A 21,140-nucleotide genomic window follows, 5' to 3' on the forward strand; every position below is an offset into this window, starting at 1 on the left:
GGTTTTCTTACAGACTGTCACTGTTTTTTGCTCTCTGTTTTCACAGGTAAAATATAAAACCTCTGAAATAAAACGAACCTATTTGTATATCAAAATATTTGGAGGGGTTTCCTGTTATTTTTCAAAATTTACCAAATGTCAACTTTCAATTTGAAGTGGTGCAATTTTCAATCAAACACAGTTAAAAAATCGGCCAGGGGTTTCCTTACGGGTGGCGAACCCTTTGTCACTGAATTTTTGCTCTTCTGTTTTCAGAGTTCAAGATATAAAACCAAATAGTAGGGGGCTTGTTTTTCAAAACTTATAAATCACCTTATATGAAGTGGCGCATTTTTCAATGAATAAACCAGTCCAAAAATCGGCCTCCTCATCAGTAAGACATCTCTGTGGAATCAGGTCGTCATCGTTGTCCTCGTCGCCGGTGGTGATTTCATCTCCTTGTTCCAGTGAGCTCTTGTCTTGAGATCTATAAGTGTAGACTGATCCGAAGATGTTGATTCTCTTCAGGAGTACTCAATCTCTTGATGCCTGTAAATATAAAAAAATTACTTTTACATTAAAAAATGAACCTTTGACCCTAACCATCCTGGGGTCGATTTCACAAATGGTTAGAAAGATGAAATAAAACAGTGAAAAGTTCAGCAAAATAGGTTAATTGGTTCTACTTGCTTAGAAAACAGAAAGAAGCAAAACCCCGTCACAGTAGCGATGAATCCATCCAAGGTAAAGATTTTGATACATCGACAAACTATGTTTGCTTTTTCTCCAAACATTTAAAAAATAATTGGCCAGGGGTTTTCTTACAGACTGTCACTGTTTTTTGCTCTGTTTTCACAGGTAAAATATAAAACCTCTGAAATAAAACGAACCTATTTGTATATCAAAATATTTGGAGGGGTTTCCTGTTATTTTTCAAAATTTACCAAATGTCAACTTTCAATTTGAAGTGGTGCAATTTTCAATCAAACACAGTTAAAAAATCGGCCAGGGGTTTCCTTACGGGTGGCGAACCCTTTGTCACTGAATTTTTGCTCTTCTGTTTTCAGAGTTCAAGATATAAAACCAAATAGTAGGGGGCTTGTTTTTCAAAACTTATAAATCACCTTATATGAAGTGGCGCATTTTTCAATGAATAAACCAGTCCAAAAATCGGCCTCCTCATCAGTAAGACATCTCTGTGGAATCAGGTCGTCATCGTTGTCCTCGTTGCCGGTGGTGATTTCATCTCCTTGTTCCAGTGAGCTCTTGTCTTGAGATCTATAAGTGTAGACTGATCCGAAGATGTTGATTCTCTTCAGGAGTACTCAATCTCTTGATGCCTGTAAATATAAAAAAATTACTTTTACATTAAAAAATGAACCTTTGACCCTAACCATCCTGGGGTCGATTTCACAAATGGTTAGAAAGATGAAATAAAACAGTGAAAAGTTCAGCAAAATAGGTTAATTGGTTCTACTTGCTTAGAAAACAGAAAGAAGCAAAACCCCTGTCACAGTAGCGATGAATCCATCCAAGGTAAAGATTTCGATACATCAACAAACTATGTTTGCTTTTTCCCCAAACATTTAAAAAATAATTGGCCAGGGGTTTTCTTACAGACTGTCACTGTTTTTTGCTCTCTGTTTTCACAGGTAAAATATAAAACCTCTGAAATAAAACGAACCTATTTGTATATCAAAATATTTGGAGGGGTTTCCTGTTATTTTTCAAAATTTACCAAATGTCAACTTTCAATTTGAAGTGGTGCAATTTTCAATCAAACACAGTTAAAAAATCGGCCAGGGGTTTCCTTACGGGTGGCGAACCCTTTGTCACTGAATTTTTGCTCTTCTGTTTTCAGAGTTCAAGATATAAAACCAAATAGTAGGGGGCTTGTTTTTCAAAACTTATAAATCACCTTATATGAAGTGGCGCATTTTTCAATGAATAAACCAGTCCAAAAATCGGCCTCCTCATCAGTAAGACATCTCTGTGGAATCAGGTCGTCATCGTTGTCCTCGTCGCCGGTGGTGATTTCATCTCCTTGTTCCAGTGAGCTCTTGTCTTGAGATCTATAAGTGTAGACTGATCCGAAGATGTTGATTCTCTTCAGGAGTACTCAATCTCTTGATGCCTGTAAACATACAAAAATTACTTTTACATTAAAAAATGAACCTTTGACCCTAACCATCCTGGGGTCGATTTCACAAATGGTTAGAAAGATGAAATAAAACAGTGAAAAGTTCAGCAAAATAGGTTAATTGGTTCTACTTGCTTAGAAAACAGAAAGAAGCAAAACCCCCTCACAGTAGCGATGAATCCATCCAAGGTAAAGATTTCGATACATCAACAAACTATGTTTGCTTTTTCCCCCAAACATTTATAAAAAAATAATTGGCCAGGGGTTTTCTTACAGACTGTCACTGTTTTTTGCTCTGTTTTCACAGGTAAAATATAAAACCTCTAAAATAAAACGAACCTATTTGTATATCAAAATATTTGGAGGGGTTTCCTGTTATTTTTCAAAATTTACCAAATGTCAACTTTCAATTTGAAGTGGTGCAATTTTCAACCAAACACAGTTAAAAAATCGGCCAGGGGTTTCCTTACGGGTGGCGAACCCTTTGTCACTGAATTTTTGCTCTTCTGTTTTCAGAGTTCAAGATATAAAACCAAATAGTAGGGGGCTTGTTTTTCAAAACTTATAAATCACCTTATATGAAGTGGCGCATTTTTCAATGAATAAACCAATCCAAAAATCGGCCTCCTCATCAGTAAGACATCTCTGTGGAATCAGGTCGTCATCGTTGTCCTCGTCGCCGGTGGTGATTTCATCTCCTTGTTCCAGTGAGCTCTTGTCTTGAGATCTATAAGTGTAGACTGATCCGAAGATGTTGATTCTCTTCAGGAGTACTCAATCTCTTGATGCCTGTAAATATAAAAAAATTACTTTTACATTAAAAAATGAACCTTTGACCCTAACCATCCTGGGGTCGATTTCACAAATGGTTAGAAAGATGAAATAAAACAGTGAAAAGTTCAGCAAAATAGGTTAATTGGTTCTACTTGCTTAGAAAACAGAAAGAAGCAAAACCCCGTCACAGTAGCGATGAATCCATCCAAGGTAAAGATTTCGATACATCAACAAACTATGTTTGCTTTTTCCCCAAACATTTAAAAAATAATTGGCCAGGGGTTTTCTTACAGACTGTCACTGTTTTTTGCTCTCTGTTTTCACAGGTAAAATATAAAACCTCTGAAATAAAATGAACCTATTTGTATATCAAAATATTTGGAGGGGTTTCCTGTTATTTTTCAAAATTTACCAAGTGTCAACTTTCAATTTGAAGTGGTGCAATTTTCAATCAAACACAGTTAAAAAATCGGCCAGGGGTTTCCTTACGGGTGGCGAACCCTTTGTCACTGAATTTTTGCTCTTCTGTTTTCAGAGTTCAAAATATAAAACCAAATAGTAGGGGGCTTGTTTTTCAAAACTTATAAATCACCTTATATGAAGTGGCGCATTTTTCAATGAATAAACCAGTCCAAAAATCGGCCTCCTCATCAGTAAGACATCTCTGTGGAATCAGGTCGTCATCGTTGTCCTCGTCGCCGGTGGTGATTTCATCTCCTTGTTCCAGTGAGCTCTTGTCTTGAGATCTATAAGTGTAGACTGATCCGAAGATGTTGATTCTCTTCAGGAGTACTCAATCTCTTGATGCCTGTAAATATAAAAAAATTACTTTTACATTAAAAAATGAACCTTTGACCCTAACCATCCTGGGGTCGATTTCACAAATGGTTAGAAAGATGAAATAAAACAGTGAAAAGTTCAGCAAAATAGGTTAATTGGTTCTACTTGCTTAGAAAACAGAAAGAAGCAAAACCCTGTCACAGTAGCGATGAATCCATCCAAGGTAAAGATTTCGATACATCAACAAACTATGTTTGCTTTTTCCCCCAAACATTTATAAAAAAATAATTGGCCAGGGGTTTTCTTACAGACTGTCACTGTTTTTTGCTCTCTGTTTTCACAGGTAAAATATAAAACCTCTGAAATAAAACGAACCTATTTGTATATCAAAATATTTGGAGGGGTTTCCTGTTATTTTTCAAAATTTACCAAATGTCAACTTTCAATTTGAAGTGGTGCAATTTTCAACCAAACACAGTTAAAAAATCGGCCAGGGGTTTCCTTACGGGTGGCGAACCCTTTGTCACTGAATTTTTGCTCTTCTGTTTTCAGAGTTCAAGATATAAAACCAAATAGTAGGGGGCTTGTTTTTCAAAACTTATAAATCACCTTATATGAAGTGGCGCATTTTTCAATGAATAAACCAATCCAAAAATCGGCCTCCTCATCAGTAAGACATCTCTGTGGAATCAGGTCGTCATCGTTGTCCTCGTCGCCGGTGGTGATTTCATCTCCTTGTTCCAGTGAGCTCTTGTCTTGAGATCTATAAGTGTAGACTGATCCGAAGATGTTGATTCTCTTCAGGAGTACTCAATCTCTTGATGCCTGTAAATATAAAAAAATTACTTTTACATTAAAAAATGAACCTTTGACCCTAACCATCCTGGGGTCGATTTCACAAATGGCTAGAAAGATGAAATAAAACAGTGAAAAGTTCAGCAAAATAGGTTAATTGGTTCTACTTGCTTAGAAAACAGAAAGAAGCAAAACCCCGTCACAGTAGCGATGAATCCATCCAAGGTAAAGATTTCGATACATCAACAAACTATGTTTGCTTTTTCCCCAAACATTTAAAAAATAATTGGCCAGGGGTTTTCTTACAGACTGTCACTGTTTTTTGCTCTCTGTTTTCACAGGTAAAATATAAAACCTCTGAAATAAAACGAACCTATTTGTATATCAAAATATTTGGAGGGGTTTCCTGTTATTTTTCAAAATTTACCAAATGTCAACTTTCAATTTGAAGTGGTGCAATTTTCAATCACACACAGTTAAAAAATCGGCCAGGGGTTTCCTTACGGGTGGCGAACCCTTTGTCACTGAATTTTTGCTCTTTTGTTTTCAGAGTTCAAGATATAAAACCAAATAGTAGGGGGCTTGTTTTTCAAAACTTATAAATCACCTTATATGAAGTGGCGCATTTTTCAATGAATAAACCAGTCCAAAAATCGGCCTCCTCATCAGTAAGACATCTCTGTGGAATCAGGTCGTCATCGTTGTCCTCGTCGCCGGTGGTGATTTCATCTCCTTGTTCCAGTGAGCTCTTGTCTTGAGATCTATAAGTGTAGACTGATCCGAAGATGTTGATTCTCTTCAGGAGTACTCAATCTCTTGATGCCTGTAAATATAAAAAAATTACTTTTACATTAAAAAATGAACCTTTGACCCTAACCATCCTGGGGTCGATTTCACAAATGGTTAGAAAGATGAAATAAAACAGTGAAAAGTTCAGCAAAATAGGTTAATTGGTTCTACTTGCTTAGAAAACAGAAAGAAGCAAAACCCCGTCACAGTAGCGATGAATCCATCCAAGGTAAAGATTTCGATACATCAACAAACTATGTTTGCTTTTTCCCCAAACATTTAAAAAATAATTGGCCAGGGGTTTTCTTACAGACTGTCACAGTTTTTTGCTCTCTGTTTTCACAGGTAAATTATAAAACCTCTGAAATAAAACGAACCTATTTGTATATCAAAATATTTGGAGGGGTTTCCTGTTATTTTTCAAAATTTACCAAATGTCAACTTTCAATTTGAAGTGGTGCAATTTTCAATCACACACAGTTAAAAAATCGGCCAGGGGTTTCCTTACGGGTGGCGAACCCTTTGTCACTGAATTTTTGCTCTTTTGTTTTCAGAGTTCAAGATATAAAACCAAATAGTAGGGGGCTTGTTTTTCAAAACTTATAAATCACCTTATATGAAGTGGCGCATTTTTCAATGAATAAACCAGTCCAAAAATCGGCCTCCTCATCAGTAAGACATCTCTGTGGCATCAGGTCGTCATCGTTGTCCTCGTCGCCGGTGGTGATTTCATCTCCTTGTTCCAGTGAGCTCTTGTCTTGAGATCTATAAGTGTAGACTGATCCGAAGATGTTGATTCTTTTCAGGAGTACTCAATCTCTTGATGCCTGTAAATATAAAAAAATTACTTTTACATTAAAAAATGAACCTTTGACCCTAACCATCCTGGGGTCGATTTCACAAATGGTTAGAAAGATGAAATAAAACAGTGAAAGTTTCAGCAAAATAGGTTTATTGGTTCTACTTGCTTGGAAAACAGAAAGTAGCAAACCCTGTCACAGTAGCGATGAATCCATCCAAGGTAAAGATTTTGATACATCAACAAACTATGTTTGCTTTCTTCCCAAACATTTAAAAATAATTGGCCAGGGATTTCCTTACAAACTGTCACTGATTTTTGCTCTCTTTATTCACAGGTAAAATATAAAACCTCTGAAATAAAACGAACCTATTTGTATATCAAAATATTTGGAGGGATCTCCTGTTATTTTTCAAAATTTACCAAATGTCAACTTTCAATTTGAAGTGGCGCAATTTTCAATCAAACACAGTTAAAAATTCGGCCAGGGGTTTCCTTACGGGTAGCGAACCCTTTGTCACTGAATTTTTGCTCTTCTGTTTTCAGAGTTCAAAATATAAAAATATTCAAATATTTGGGGGCTTGTTTTTAAAAACTTTTAAATCACCTTTTATGTAATGGTGCATTTTTCAATGAATAAACACAGCCAAAAAATTGCCTCCTCATCAGTAAGACATCTCTGTGGCAACGGGTCGTCGTCGTCGCCGGTGGTGATTTCATCTCCTTGTTCCAGTGAGCTCTTGCCTTGAGTTCCTCTCAGTGTAGACTGATCCGAAGATGTTGATTCTCTTCAGGAGTACTCAATCTCTTGATGCCTGTAAATATAAAAAAAAATATAAAAAAATTACTTAACCATCCTGGGGTCGATTTCACAAAGAGTTAGGACTGGTCCTAACTTAAGGCTAGTCGTAAGTTAGACGAGTAACTTGTCCTAACAAGATAAGACTACTCTTAACTCTTTGTAAAGTTCACCGCAGATCCTTCGCAAGATCCAATTGCATGTTTTGTTGGTTTCTGTTTTGCTGATGGATGCACTTGTAACCATATTGTGCTTTAATAATAACAATATTAAAAATTATAATAATAAACGTATTTATAACGCACCTTTTCCAAAGGATACAAAGCGCCAAATATTTTTACTGCAAGGTGAGTGGGATGAAGATTTTGAAATTATGAGACCTAATCCTTAGCACACCATGTAATGGCATGGTGCTACGGCGCATACAGCAGCCAAAGCCAGGAACACCAGGGCGAACCCCTTCTCTTTTTCGATAAGTGCATGCACTGCGCTCTTTTAAATGGGACCTGCGGCTTTACATCCAATCCGAAGGGCGAAGCAATGGTTAAGTGTCTCGCTTAAGGACAAAAGTGTCATGGCTGGGGATTCGAACCCACACTCTGCTGATCAGAAACACCAGAGTTTGAACTTGATGCTCTTAACCGCTCGGCCATGACACTTCCGACAAGGGTTTACACACATGTCATAATATGAACAGTGAATTTCTGCTTGTACTAATCCGCATGTAGCACTGAAATCCGTCATTCAGTGACGCTTGTGGCTCTTCAACAATGTTACCCCTGATCATTGGACCATTTATTTCATTCATCAAACCAACTCAGAAATTGCCTGTGCAGCCAAATATGTAGTGATAAATAAATCACAAGAACCATCTCTGCCCTCACAGGTACCTACTTACCCCTGTGCAATCTATGGAAACTGTATGATAAACCTAAAAGGATCTACAAGCCTAAAGCCCAGTTCATACTTCCTGCAAATGCGAACAAATTTTGTTGTCACAAACTCGCAATGAATCACTCGCAACAGTTGAACTGTGTTCAACCTCTTTGAAACATTCATTCGTTAACTAAACAAGGCTGGGTCGCCACAATTCACTTTGCATTTGCAGGAAGTATGAACCAGGTTTAAAGTCACCTGGAAGTGGTATTTTTTCAAAATAAAGCTTTTGTCACACATATGTGTTTTGATGAGTGGAATGTGAATAAACAGTTAACTAAGGTTTTAAAAAATCAGTTCTTATGTTATTTACAAATTTAAGAGTAGACCCGACCCGAGAGGGCGCTGTTCGTGACGTCAATCGAGGCAGACTTTGCCTGTAATGCGTAGAGTAAACACAATTGCAAAGTACATCTACGGACCAAGTCGTGAGTTTGTACGATTCAAAACAAAACACCGACCAGGTGTATTGCTGATGAATGCAGAAAAACACTTTTTGAAATGTACCAACTTTTGACTTGGACGTACATGTACTTGTGTTTACACGTGTGTTTACTATACGCATTGCAGGCAAAGTCTGCCTCGATTGACGTCACAAAAGGGGTAGGCGGAGTCAGCCATCCAAACAACTTTATATATTTTTTAAACATATAAATCGTGATAAACAATTACTAAAAAAAATTGTTTTATTGTTCGTAAGCATATACTCTTATGTTTGAAAGAAAACAAATTCTATTTCCAGGTGACTTTAAGTAGTGATTAACTTACTTGCATGATGGGCAGAAATAGATGACGGTTTGTCCTTCATCAGCTGATCGTGTTTGCCTGGTGTGGCAATGAAGTCCATTGTGACGGCACTTGGCACATGCCCTGTCAATCTGAAACCAGACCAGATACAAAAATGAAATTAAGAAGTGATGAAAAATAACCAAGCATTGATAATACGCCTAAAAGGTAGGGCCATAAGTTTTTTTGTTTTGTTTCTCAATGATTAATGGACAAAACATAGAAAGATGAAGTAAAACTGTGAAAGTTTCAGCAAAACAGATCTACTGGTTCTACTTGCTGAGAAAACAGAAAGAAGCAAAACCCTGGCACAGTAGCGATCAATCAATAAGAGGTAAAGATTTCGATACATCAACATATAAGGTTTGCTTTTTTTCCAAACTTTTCCAAAATATTGGCTAGGGCTGTCCTTACGGGTGGCGAACCCTTTGTTACTGAATTTCTGCTCTTCTGGTTTCAGAGTTAAAAATATAAAACCAAATATTGTGGGGCTTATTTTTCAAGACTTGCCAAATAAATCACCTAATATGAAGTGGCAAATTTTTAATTAATACACAGCATTAAAATTGGCTAGAGGTTTCACTATGGGTGGCGAACCCATATCACTTAAGTTTGCTCTTCTAAAGAGTTAAATAAAAAACCTCCGATATAAAACTGTTTCTAACCAAATATTTGGGGGGGGGGGGTAATTTTCCCAAATTACCATATTATAAAAAAAATTACCGTTTAAAATGAAGTGGTACTTTTTTCAATTAAACACAGTTAAAAAAATTACCAGCGGTTTCCCTATGGGAGGCGAACCCATATCACTGATTGTTGCTCTTCTTAAAGGTTAAATATAAACCTTCTGAAATAAAACAAATATTTCTAACCAAATATTTGGGGAGGGAAGAGGGTAATTTCTAAACCTACCAAATTATAAAAAAAAATCGCCTTTTAAAATGAAGTGGTACTAAACACAGTTAAAAAATTTGCCAGAAGTTTCCCTACGGGTGGCGAACCCATATCACTGAATGTTGCTCTTCTTACGAGTTAAATATAAAAAAACAAAACTATTTCTGACCAAATATTTGGGGAGGGGGAGGGTAATTTTCAAAAATTACCAAATTACCAAGCCTTTTAACCCTTTCAATACCACATTGTTTATTGCAAGCGCCGAACCGGATACCGCATTGTTGACAAAGGTCACAATGCTGTGTACCGTATTTTTTCACACTAAAAAATATAACGCAGTAGTGTTTGCAGTGTGTACTGTTTTCAATCTTGAATTTCTGTGGGAAGACATTATTATTTGGAAAATCTTGTGCATGCAATTTGTAGCATATGAAATAACCTTTCCTACGATGTCAAATTTGTATATTATTATCTTAATTTTGTTTGCAAGATTTCTGGCTAAACGAATTACTTCTATTTTTATTCAGGATTTCTGTCTCAAGAAAAACGACAAGATTTTCAACCTAATTTTCCTCAAGAAAAGTTACTCAAGTAAAAACTACTCAGAAAATATAATCGTTTTTATTATAAGCTTCTATTTCCATTTGTACCAAAATCGGAACCTATTTTGCTGAAAAATCTGTTTTGAAAGTGTTCAGCTACCACGGTCACTTTGACCAGCACGAGTCGGTCGGGGCCCGCCCGCCATGCACGCCCAAGCCCACGGCGTTGAACGGGTGACGTGCTCGGTCCAGTTAGCTACCGTTGTTATATAGTCCGGTTTTGTCATCATCTGACTGCATGTTTGGTGACGAAATACCACGATTGGCTGCCAAATGTTCACTAGATTCTCTCTCAGAACTTCCCAAGTCTTTTTATAGAGTCACTATAGGCAAACATATAAGCCAAAACCTTTGTGCAATGAGGAGACATGATGGTGATTTTTGTCCCAAAAAAACAGAAGCGTGAAATCTTCAAACGTACTTTTCTCAGAAAATCATGGCGACCCCCTATACAATACATACCATTGCAATGCTTGGTAAACAAGCAACCCGTCTATATAAAACCTAACAACAGAGGGCGCCAAACAAAATAAATACAATCTCTCAAAGGCAAGGCTTTTTTCTGTCGAGTTTTCTCGACATTGGGACGGAGCGACTACACAACGCACGGTCGAGTTTTCTCGAACAATGGTAAGGAAGCGCTTGCACTGCGCGGTCGAGTAAACTCGACAATGGTATTGAAAGGGTTAAAACAAAGTGGTACATTTTTCAACTAAAACAGTTAAAACATTGGCCAGAGGTTTCCTTATGGTTGGCGAACCTTTATCACTGAATTTTGCTGTTTTCAGAGGGATAAAACCTCTGAAATAAAATAAACAAGTACCAACAAAGAACTTTGGGGTTGCTATTTTTCCAAATTTACAAAATGATAAACCACCTTTTATTCAAAACGAAATTGTGCCTTTTTCTTTCAGACCATTTCATAATTGACCAGAGGTCCCCCTACAGGTGGCAAACCCATTACACTGATTCGTTTTTGTGTCTTTCCTGAAGAAAAACAAAAGGGTGTACCTAAATATTTTGGGAGTTATATTCTTCAAAAGAAACCATATGCAATAAATCACCTAATAAATTTCATCTATTGTGCATCTTTTTTTTCATAAACCAATTTTAAAAATTCAGAGTAATATAAAGGATAACTTTCCGTATGGCGCCACCACTTTTTCACTCATTTTTACAAAAAGGGATATCTCATTGAGGTAAATAAGATACTATATTATTTCATATCGAATGAAAAAGTGGTGGCGCAACTAAACAACAATAATGTACCAACATTTCTGTATGTAAACATCAAGATATAAACCTAAACAATTTTGACAATTCCTAAGACATGTAAGATAAAACTCCAGTGTTCCACTCACCAGTGGTCCTAGGTCTTTCTGGTCGACGACCTCCTGACGACCTTCAACATTCTTGTGAGAGTTGAGACGCAGGTATGAATGATAGACCACACCATGTATGTAATGCAGCTGTAATGAGAAGGAAGACAATAAGTGACTTTTCATTCATTCAAAAAATGCTGTCTGTGCTATTAATTGGTAGTGATATACAAAGAAAAAAAAATCACTGATAATATTAATAAAAACAACTTTACACAAGTGTTACATTTTGTTGAAAATCTGTGAAAGGAATGTAATTTTTATATCCTAAAAAACAAGGGAAAAGATTCCGTATGGCGCCACCACTTTTTCATTCGAAATAAAATAATATAGTATCTAATTTACCTGATTGATATATCCCTTTTTGTAAAAATTAGTGAAAAAGTGGTGGCGCCATACGGAAAGTTATCCAAAACAAATAGTCAACATTTTTTGTCAACTACAAATTATCAGTCACAGGTCATTTACATCATCAGACTCAAAGTCATTGAGCTGAATTTGCATTAATGTGTTTAATATTCAAAGTCTGAGTGTTGCGATCATGCATCAGCCTCCTTCCCACCGCCTCCTTGACCACGTCCCGACCCCGCCTACTCCTTTTATAAATAACGCACAAGTCAAGGGGGTTATCACACACAACTTTACAAGCTCCGGTTTCCACAATAAATATATATATTCCAAACTTACTTTTTGCATTTACTTTGTGAGCACATGTCTTGCACTTCATAACTACTGTTTCTTTTTCAGGAAACGGTAAAATGGAGCCAAATGCGGGCAAAATTCTCTCGAAGGAGCAAGTCACTCCTCTCCGTCCATGTTTTTGAGAAATTCTGATACCGCATGCGTTTCTGAATGGGACACACGTGATTTATCAAGCTCGACTTCATCTATACGTTCAGCGTTGAATTTGGTTTAGGGTATCTGACCATGGCCGTGTCCGAAACGGCGACTTCGGCTACAGCTACGGCTAGATCGCGCGCGTCTGCCTATTCTTCAACACTGGTAGACGCGCTGATCTAGACGTAACTGTAGCCGAAGTCGTCGTTTCGGACACGGCCTAAGTATTTAAATAGGAATCGCGCCCTCTGTCGGCAGATGTAGAGTCCCGCGTAAAGTTAATGAGCCTGCATTAGATGGTTAATTGATGCACTTGCTGGATGATTTTGATTAAATGATTTTGATTCTGGTTAAAATTACCACTCTATGAAAATACCAAGCGCAACAGGATAAACAAATGAAATTAAACAAACAATATCCCCAAATACGAACCACACACCGAGAAATCCCTTCCAAATACTACTAATAATCATTATAGAACCGTTACAAAAGTTGTCACTCACAAAGATGCAAAAAAAACAAAGAAATAATATTATTATATGATTTTGTTTAACCATGATAATGCTGGAAAAATATGTTTATGTTGAAGTTGTCTTACCATGTGTGTCCTCAAATGCATTTTGTTATTTTTAACCACTCGGGTAATTTTACATAACAATAAAAAACAGTTATTTTAGTAAGTTGCTGCTGGGGGATTAGCGAATTGTTTTTTGGTTTGAAGTTTCCAATTCTAGATTCGCTTGCAATTCTTTTAACTGGCATTCGGCGAGAGCAGACAAGTGAAGGAGACCGTTGCAAATACGCCTAAAATAAAGCAATAACGTTTTGTCACAAACTTCCATCCTGCCTGCGCCTCTTGAATTTCACCGACTCATGATTGTGTGTAGCAAATTTTCCCCAAATTTGAAAGGCAGTCGACACTATTGGTACATACTCAAAATAATTATTAACATAAAACCTTACTTGGTAACGAGTAATAGGGAGCTGTTGATAGCTTAAAACATTGTGAGAAACGGCTCCCCTCTGACGACGTAGTTTTCAAGAAAGAAGTAATTTTCCACGAAGTAGATTTCGAGACCTCGGATTTAAAGAACTTGAGTTCTTGAAATCAAGCATCTGAAAGCACACAACTGCGTGTGACAGGGGTGTTTTTTCTGTCATTATTATCTCGCAACTTCGATGACCGATTGACTTCAAATTTTCACAGGTTTGTTATTATTTATGCATAATGTTGAGATACACCCAAGTGAGCAGACTGGTCTTTGACAATCACCAATAGTGTCCACTGCCTTTAACAGCCAAAGCAACAAACGTATTACCTTTCTCCAGACATAAAAATTTTCTCAAGAAAAATCCGCACTTACCATGTGTTTTGTGCAGTTTAACAAGTAGGTTTTATGATTACAATTATTTTGAGTATAATTACCAAACTGCTATAAGAAGAAATACCAGTCACAAATAATTGTAATTGCCTGATCAAGAAAGGTTTTATGACGAAAATTATTTGGAGTAATTACCAATGGTGTCCACTGCCTTAAAGGCAGTGGACACTATTGGTAATTACTCAAATAGTTATAAGCATAAAAACTTTCTTGAATACAAGTAATGGGGAGAGGTTGATAGTATAAAACATCGTGAGAAACAGCACCCTCTGAAGTGACGTAGTTTTCGAGAAAGAAGTAATTTTCGACGAATTTGATTTCGAGACCTCAGATTTAGAATTTGAGGTCTCGAAATCAAGCATCTGAAAGCACACAACTTCGTGTGACAAGGGCATTTTTTCGTTCATTATTATCTCGCAACTCGGCTGACCAATTGAGTTAAACATAATACAGGTTTGTTATTTTATGCATAATATGCAGATACACCAGGTGAGAAGACTGGTCTTTGACATTTTACCAAACTAGTGTCCAGTGTCTTTAAATAACAGGTTGGTGACTTTAATACTTCTTTTGTGCCTTGTTGTGTTCCAAAGGTCATGGCTGACTCAACGATGCATCCCGTTGTAATTACCTGGCTTGTAATAAATCCAAAGATTCCTTTAATTTGAGCTTAATTGCAAGCATATGAAAACCGGTGAACAAGGGCAGTGCATGTGAATTAGTCTCGATTCGAGGCGTTCATTTTGTTGGCGTAGTCGCCGATATCGCAACACGATTTACTGGATAATATCCAAATGGTAAACTGATTGATCATGAAAGGTTCCGATGTCGGTTCTATTCACAATCCATTTCACGTTGAGGGTTGGTAGAGCTCTACGCTGTGACTGAATGTTACAGTGAAATATAGCATTATCTCCCGTTGTTATTGGAGGAGGAGGAGGAGGCTGGACACGGATGTTGATTAGTGATGGTATGATGAGGCTTGCAGAGAGAGAACATGCCCACGGGTGTGTTTTGTTTGAGAACGGGTAAATGCCACATCGATATCGCCTCATATCACTTGGCTGAACGTCTGTAATCGTCAAAGACCAGTCAGGACCAGAATTGAAAATCTATTTGGACATCCAGGAGTAGCAGTCTTACATGTAGAGAAAGCTTTAAATTTGTTATTAAAAACATTTTGCCAATGATGGAAACACTTATTATGTTCGTATATAGTAAAGTCAGTGGTACACGTAAGCGTGGCAGTCTCTCCTACCTCGGCTACGGTATCCTCCGGATGTCCCGTGATGACACACGCTCTGCATCCAGAACACAAAACAAGAACAACCACAACAACTGGATACATCTTTGCACGATGGATGAAAACAGCACACAACGAAATATAGATTTAAATGCCGGACAGATGTTAGAATAAAAGTTACTGTCTTCTACCTCATGACAACGACGTCCGCTTACCAGGAGAGCCAAAGTGTTCTGATGGGAAAAATTTCATACAGTTTTGTGTAAGCACAACAACTCGCTAAGCACGGAAATATATTGCTTAACAGAAACAGGTTACCAGCCACAACTACATTAAGTTTACATTGTAGGGACTGGTGCCCCACTCAGTTTTTGTTTAGCAAATTAATCTTTATAAATATGGACCCTCGTTGTAAAGATTGTTATCCCGTAATGGGACGCTGCATTTAATAATATTTATGTCTGATTAATATTTCCGACCTCCTCTTAAATGAAAATAACATGGTCCAGTTTTTGCAAAAGTGATTATATTCAATGAATGTTATTTTCTCTTTACTAACGAAAAACGTACATGAAGTTCAGGTAGACCATGGGCATTGCACAACATACATGTAACATGCATTAGTGTTTGAACACAATCGCTAATCGCTGGCAGATTGTTCCTAAAAAGAATTATATTTAATGGGTTTTATTTTCACTGTGAAATAAAAAACATACAGTCGTGAGCGTTTGGCAAACGGGCAATGCACAAAATGAGGCAGCATGTTGTCTGGCCACTAATGTACGTGCGGTATGTAGTGCTCCATTATAAATAACTCATGTTTAGTTTTGTAACCCTACTCGTTATTTGTGGCAGTTTTTTCTTCTTTTTCGTGTAATACTATTATTAAAATTTTATAATTTTTTCTCGAATCTAAGTATATTATTTTAAATTTAATTCCAAACACTCGGGTAAAATCAGCCACAACTCGGCAATAAATCTTTTGCAGTCTCGGGGCATGTTAAACGATTTCCTTTTTTGTTTTTAACCTCTTTGTTTGGTGGTTGGTCTGTTAAAACCGTTTAAAGGGCGTGGCAACCCTTTGCTGACGCCCTATGCAGTAATGGGGCAAGTTAAACGATTTCCTTTTATTTCATTTTTAACCTCCATTTGGTGGTTGGTCTTTCAAAACCCTTGAAGGGGCGTGGCTACCCTATGCTGAGTCTCAAAGGTTTAAATATTGACATCCAATAGCTCTCCATTGCTCGTTGCCAAGTAAGTTGTTATGCTAACAAATATTTTGAGTAATTACCAATAGTTTATTCTTAATTAGTACACAAAGACACGAACACACAAAATTATCAATTACCAATCTCAACTTTATTTCAAAAGTATAATTATTCTCTTCAACTCTTCAGAAGTGGGCAAGGTCTTACAGTTCCTGTCAGCATAACACTAAACATTGATTGATTTATCTAAAGGGTAAAAGGACAAATAATTTTAATAAATTAAATTGATTGTGATTTAGAGTTTTGATAAATAGCACAACAGTACAAAAACAGATAAATGACAATTTTGCATTGAGGATTTGTGATTGAGTCTGTGTTTTTAATTTCCATGAATGGTTCGAATTCAAATCAGGATTAAAAAACAATACAACAACTAGACATTAGGTGTTTGTGAACAAACACAAAGCTGTTCCGTGTTCTTTGGCTCGGATTATGTGATAAAATTACCAAGGAGTCTATAACTGAAAAAAAGTTTGAAATGTTGAACAGTGTCTTAAGTTATGGTGCCACTTCTGGTCAACCCGGAAGTAGAGGTCAACTTGAGGTCACGGTTTTTTAAAGTTTATTTTTGCCGCCTAAGGGTTCTAAAGCTGAAAAAAGTTTGAAAATCGGTTGTAAAGTACTTGAGATATGGTCCCACTTCCGGTTGAACCGGAAGTAGAGGTCAACTTGAGGTCACGGTTTTTTCAAAGTTTATTTATAACGCCTAAGGGGTCTAAAACTAAGGAAAGTTTGAAAATCAGTTATGTAGTACTTGAGATATGGTCCCACTTCCGGTTGACCCGGAAGTTGAGGTCAACTTGAGGTCACGGTTTTTCAAAGTTTCTTTTTAACGCCCAAGGGGTCTAAAACTGAAAAAAGTTTTAAAATCGGTTGTATAGTACTTGAGATATAGTCCCACTTCCGGTTAACCCGGAAGTAGAGGTCAACTCGAGGTCACGGTTAATCTCCAGTCCCCAAGGAGTCTATACCAACAAACAGGGTAAGAATCTGCCGTGAACTTCTTGAGAAATGCTTCTACAAAGATTTCCCAATTAAATATGCAAATGAGGGTCACGTGGTTAATTAATTAAGAATTTTAACATTTCTGACATTTAGAATTAAGCTCAAGTTCTAAGCTTCAATTTGATATATGATTTAACTCTTTTGACCTTGTGGTTTGGGAGATTAGGAATAAACAAAAAACGTGTACAAATGCAATGGGGTTTTAGGCGGAAACAAAGAATAATAATAAAAACAATAAAAATCTCGACGAAAACAATACCTGTTCCGACGGTAGGTCGGAACAGCTAAAAACCCATATTATTTCACTTGAAGTGCAGACCAATTACTTTTTAAATCCTAAGCAGGAGCAATTACTTAAGTTGAGGAAACGGTGTTTTTAGTTTTGAATAAGGAAGTGATATTTGAATATTTTAGCTGAACTAACAAAACTGAGGATTTGCGGAAGAATTTTCTGTGGCCTTTGTCAGGAGACAAAGAATGCACGTTGGAAAATGTTCAAGAGATCTTTTGATATACTAAATTATCTTGATGTTTAAAAGGGAAGCTAAAATAGTTTGTTCACACACCTTTGTCTACGATCAGAACTCCATAAATTTAGTTTCCTTCCTCCATGTTTGTTAAAGGCACTGGACACATTCAATAATTGTCAAAGTCCAGTTAATATTATTATTATTATTTTTTATTCGCCATAACAGTACAAAACAAAATACATTGACAACATTATACCCCAAGATGGGCAAGGGACAACAAAAGCAAATACGTACTATGATCCGTAGATCTGTTGCCCCACACTTGGGGTACACAATAAAATTAATATAGATTTAACATAATATAGTACACAAAGCAATAATAAAAGCAGAAAATTAAAAGTCAATAGAAAATGCTAAATATATATTAAGAATAAAAAATAAATTAAATTAAAAATAAATAAATAAGTAAAAATAACAGATGGGGTAGGGATAAACAATAAAGGGAAATAAATAAATAAATAAAACATAAACTTGTAGATAAATTAAAACGACTTAAAATATTGCACAAGTGATAGGGCTAAAGCTACTATTCAGTAGATTCATGAGGTTGACAGACAGAAAATCTAAGTGATTTGAGAAAGCTGTGGAAGGGCAAGAGCAGTAGTGAATTACGAATGTTTTCTGGCAAACTAGACCAAAGTCTGGGAAAAAGATGAGGAGCAGATAAGTGCAGAGCATCGGTTCTAGCATACAGGTGTTTGAAGGTGAGAACATTAGGATATCTATGGTTGACAGAAATGATGTCTGCCACATCGCAGTGAATAAGGTTAAACTTACACTTAATGATAAAATACAAAACAGAAAAATTATGATGAATTGACAGAGACGACCAGTTGAGGGACTTAAGTCTATCGGGGTAGGACATCTCACCCATCCTCTGCCCAAGAATAAACCGAGTAGCACATTTTTGTACCCGTTCGAGGGCCTGAGTCTGGAGAGATGTATGAGGGAGCCAAGCTGGCATTGGGAGAACTAGGGATTTATAAAGACAGAACTTAGCTGAAACAGAAGAATTGAAAGCAATGGTCTTAATGAGGCCCAATGTTCTATTGGCACTTGAAACAACATTTTTTACATGGTTATTCCAAGAAAGCCGAGCATTCAGAGTGACTCCAAGGTATTTGACAGAGGATGTGGGTTGCACAGGAAAACCTGAAAGAGTGTAAACAGGGGGGTCGAGAGAGTGTTTACGGGAAATATGCATGATTTTGGACTTTGTAGGGTTGAACGTCATACCATTGGAAACACTCCAAGTGCTTAGCTCATCGAGGTCATGCTGGAGGGAACTTACATCTAAACAGGAACGGATTGGACGATAAATTAATACATCATCAGCGAAAAGAACACAGTTAGAACTGAGGTTGTAAGATATATCATTGATGAATAAATTGAATAACAGAGGCCCAAGAACACTTACTTGAGGAACACCAGAGCTAACTACGGACCATGAGGAGTTCATACCAACAAATGTGACTCTTTGTTGACGATCAACCAGAAAATCTTTTATCCAGCTCCAGAGAGATCCACGGATGTTAAAGTTACTGGCAAGTTTACGAACAAGTATATGGTGGGGCATACGATCAAAGGCTTTGCTCATATCCAAGAAAACTGCATCAATCCTTGGGGGACTACGCTTATCTAAAGTTGTAGCCCATGAATGATACACATTCATAAGTTGGGTGACACAAGATTTGTAAGGAACAAAACCATGCTGCTTATCAGACAATAAACAATTAGAATTTAAATGATCTTAAGTCTTTGAGTATTCTCACTTAGTGTATCTCAACATGCATACAATAACAAACCTGAGAAAACTTCGACTCAATTGGTTGTCAAAGTTGCGAGAGAATAATGGAAGAAACAAACACCCTTGTCGCACAAGTTGTGTACTTTTAGATGCCTTGAATTTGAGACCTCAGATGAGGTCTCGAATTCAATTCAAATATGTTAGTGAGATGTTACTTCTTTCTCAAATACGTTACTTCAGAGGGAGCAGTTTCTCAATGTTTTATACTGTCAACAACTCTCTATTGCTCGACACCAAGTAAGTTGTATGCCAACAATTATGTTGAGTAATTACCAATAGTGTCAAGTACATTCTCCATGCTTTAAACAAAGGAAAAACGATAGATGTTATTGTTGTTTGTAAGAGCAGTGTCATATATTGATTATTGTCAGAGTCATGCTGATTTTTTTGGCAACTTTGTATCAAGAAAGATAACAAAACATTTTGTGAAAGTTCCTGAATCAATGACTTGCTTTGAGGAAACGAATGCTTAAAGGCACTGGACACATTTGGTAATCAGATTATATATTAGCTAAACTTATTTGATTATGAGCAATGGATAGATGTTGATAGTATGACACTTTGTGAGAAACGACTCCATCTGAAGTAAAGTAGTTTTTGAGAAAGAGGTTATTTGTCACTTATGTATTTGAATCTGAGAAAGACTTCAGGCCTGATGAAGCCTTCCTCAGACATCTGAAAGCAACAATTTCATTTGTGCAACGAGTCTGTTCAACAAAGGTGTTCCTATTACTTTCTTGCTACTTCGATGACCAATTGAGACAAACTTTGTACAATTATTTTATTGTATGCATATGTTGGGATACACCAAGTGAGAATACTGATCTTTGACAATTGCCAAATGTGTCCAGCGCCTTTAATTTCAATGAAAGTTGTTTATTTTAGCTAAATTGGCATACAATTATCTGGGCCTTTTATCCAACAAAAGGAATTGACCCTTGTTATTGTTATTTTAAAGGCAGTGGACACTGTTGGTAATTACTCAAAATAATCATTAGCATAAAACCTTACTTGGTAACAAGTAATGGGAGAGGTTGATAGTATAAAACATTGTGAGAAACGGCTCCCACTGAAGTGAAGTAGTTTCCGAGAAAGAAGTATTTTTCCATGAATTTGATTTTGAGTTTAGAATTTGAGGTCTCAAATAAAGCATCTGAAAGCACACAACTTCGTGTGACAAGGGTGTTTTTTCTTTTATAGTTATCTCGCAACTTCAACGACCAATTGAACTCAAATTGTCACAGGTTTTTTTATTTTATGCATAATGTTGAGTTACACCAAGTGAAAAGAATGGTCTTTGACAATTACCAATAGTGTCCAGTGTCTTTAAACAGGATATGTAACCCGGTTTGAGGAACTTGAGTCATCTGATGGCAAGATAAGCACAAATTGTGTCTGGTTTTTATAATTTTGTTATCTGCCCCAAAGTCCATACAAATGTTCTCCAACTGTCTCAATAAAAGAGGGCTCTTAGGTTGAGTTGAGTTTGAGTCACATTGTGGACTACTTATTTCTCCCTTTGGAGAAGGCTTTCCTTCTTTGAAGAAACTTTGAAGGCTCTCTTTCCTTTGGGATTTATTCAGATTTTATTCCGTGATTTCATCCAATTATCAAAA

This window comes from Asterias rubens, chromosome 11 (assembly GCF_902459465.1).
Source record: "Asterias rubens chromosome 11, eAstRub1.3, whole genome shotgun sequence".
In the NCBI taxonomy this organism is placed as follows: Eukaryota; Metazoa; Echinodermata; class Asteroidea; order Forcipulatida; family Asteriidae; genus Asterias; species Asterias rubens.